The sequence below is a fragment of the Palaemon carinicauda genome, chromosome 42 (assembly GCF_036898095.1).
Source record: "Palaemon carinicauda isolate YSFRI2023 chromosome 42, ASM3689809v2, whole genome shotgun sequence".
Taxonomy (NCBI): Eukaryota; Metazoa; Arthropoda; class Malacostraca; order Decapoda; family Palaemonidae; genus Palaemon; species Palaemon carinicauda.
This window is the reverse complement of record NC_090766.1, coordinates 52,625,429-52,627,934: the sequence shown is the minus strand read 5'-3', so window position 1 is coordinate 52,627,934 and position 2,506 is coordinate 52,625,429. Positions and strand designations below refer to the sequence as shown.

Here is a 2,506-nt window from a genome sequence, read left to right as displayed (position 1 = left end):
TTCAGATGTGCCTTCCATGTAATGTAGACACTGAAAGATGGGTTAAGACAATATCCATATATCTCTAAGGACAATCCCTCTCCCCCTTCAATTTCTCTCTCCCTCTCCCTCTCCCTCCCTCCCTCTCTGCTTCGGCTCCGTCCCCTCCTTATGGCGGACGATTTGAGGGGGATGCCGGTCCTGTTCCCTGGCACGGGTCGGTAATCGGTATCGGTCGCGGCACTGCCTTCAGTGATCGGTAAGACAACAGAGGAGGAGGACTGTGTGATGCCCTCCTCTCTATTTACCAGTAGTGCTCTTTCATTTCAATGGGTGTTTTACGTGACAATATAATCTGACTTTCTATGTACACGAAAGTCAGTCTAATTAAATCACTCCTTTTCAAATCACCTTTTTTTTATTGTTTATAAACAAACGGTGTGGACTGAACAGCCGAGTGAGAATATTAAGAAATTCTTAATGATCCTTTTTTTTTCGAGAACTGTAACGGAAAGTGCATTATAGATTCCCCCAACGTATCCAGTGGGTTTCCAGCTTATTAAAAATGCGTTTCGAACACGAATTAAACTAGCGGCGGCGCAAGGTTGGGAAGGCGAACGGTTTTTTTCCACTCCCCACAAATGCCAAATGGAGGATCAGCGCTCGACCGCTGGTGCATGGGATATGATGACATCAAATCATTCACGACCCGACAAACTTCCTTGATCTTGAATAGGTAACTCTAGGTTACGAACAATTGTTCCCAAAAGGATGGCTATCTTTTGGACTTTCTAGATTTGCTGTTAGGTGGAGATTTATTCAACTGATTGGCTTATTATATTCTGGTGATATCGCCTCACCGGGGCACTAATGATTAATTAAGGAAACTAGGGTCATTTGCGCATGCATTATAATTTGTGAGTGAAGGGAGGGGAGGTTGTGGGGGTTTTTATAGGAGGGGGGATGGTACCTACACTGGCCTCGTGAAAATTTCCTGGAAAACCAGGATACTTATTGAACGCCATCTCCCACAAAGGCAAAATGGTTTCAGAATACTGGTTTTGTGGTCTCAATTCCCACGATTTATCCCATTGGGTTATTAGTCACAATTCCCACGATTTCCCTCATGGGTTTGTAGTCCCAATTCCCACAATTCCCTCATGGGTTTGTAGTCTCAATTCCCACGATTTCCCCCCCCCCACCCCACCCCATAGTATTGTAGTCTCAATTCCCACGATTTCCCCCCCCCACCCCACCCCATAGTATTGTAGTCTCAATTCCCACGATTTCCCCCATGGGTTTGTAGTCTCAATTCCCACGATTTCCCCCCCCCACCCCACCCCATAGTATTGTAGTCTCAATTCCCACGATTTCCCCCCCCCCACCCCACCCCATAGTATTGTAGTCTCAACTCCCACGATTTCCCCCATGGGTTTGTAGTCTCAATTCTCACGATTTCCCCATAGTTTTGCAGTTTCAATTCCCACCATTTCCCGCATGAGTTTGTAGTATCAATTCCACGATTTACCGTTGGGTTTGTAGTCAATTCTCACGGTTTCCCCCATGGGTTTGTAGTTCAGTTCTCACGATTTCCCCCATGGGTTTGTAGTTTTAATTCCCATGATTTCCCCAATGGGTTTGTAATCTCAATTCCCTCGATTTCCCTCCATGGTGTTGTAGTCTCAATTCCCACAATTTCCCTCCATGGATTTGGAGTCATAATTCTCACGAATTCCACGATGGTTTTGTAGTCTCAATTCCCATGTTTTCCCCCTTGGCTTTGTAGTATTAATCCCCACGATTTCCCCCATGGTTTTGTAGTATCAATTCCTACGATTTCCCCCATGATTTGTAGTTTCAATTGCCACGATTTCCCCCATGGTCTTGTAGTCTCAATTCCCTCGATTTTCCCAATGGTTTGTAGTCTCAATTCCCACGATTTCCCCCATGGTTTTGTAGTCATAATTCCCACGATTTATCCCAATGATTTTGTAGTCTCAATACCCATGATGTCCCCCATGGTTTTATAGTATCAATTCCCACGATTTCCCCATGTTTTTAGTCTCAATTCCACGATTTTTCCCATGATGTGCAGTTTCAATTCCCACGATTTCCCCCATGGTTTTGTAGTCTTAAATCCTACGATTTCCCCAATGGTTTTGTAGTCTCAATTACCATGACTTCCCCATGGTTTTGTAGTTTCAATTCCCATGATTTCCCTCATGGTTTTATTGTCTCAATTCCCACGATTTCCCCCATGATTTTGTAGTCCCAAATCCCTCGAATTCCCCCATGGTTTTGTAGTCTCAATTCTCACAATTTCCCCCCATGGTTTTGTAGTCCCTATTCCCACCATTTCCCCATGGATTTGTAGTATCAATTCCCTCGATTTCCCCCATGGTTTTGTAGTCTCAATTCCCACGATTTCCCCCTTGGTTTTGTAATCTTAATTCTCACGATTTTCCCAATGGGTATGTAGTCTCAGTTACCACAATTTACCCAATGGTTTTGTAATCTCAATTCTCAC

The 2,506-nt window shown here is 44.2% G+C and overlaps 1 protein-coding gene across 3 annotated transcripts in view; it reads left to right on the top strand.

Annotated features, from left to right (window-relative positions):
* The first annotated feature begins 238 nt into the window (after positions 1 to 238).
* LOC137632827 (cubilin-like) overlaps positions 239 to 2,506 on the top strand; it is a 135,070-nt gene continuing 132,802 nt past the window's right edge. For all 3 annotated transcript variants that reach the window (XM_068364926.1, XM_068364925.1, XM_068364924.1), the window contains exon 1: positions 239 to 289. The gene's annotated coding sequence lies outside the window, so the exon portion shown is untranslated. The remainder of the gene's footprint in view (positions 290 to 2,506) is intronic.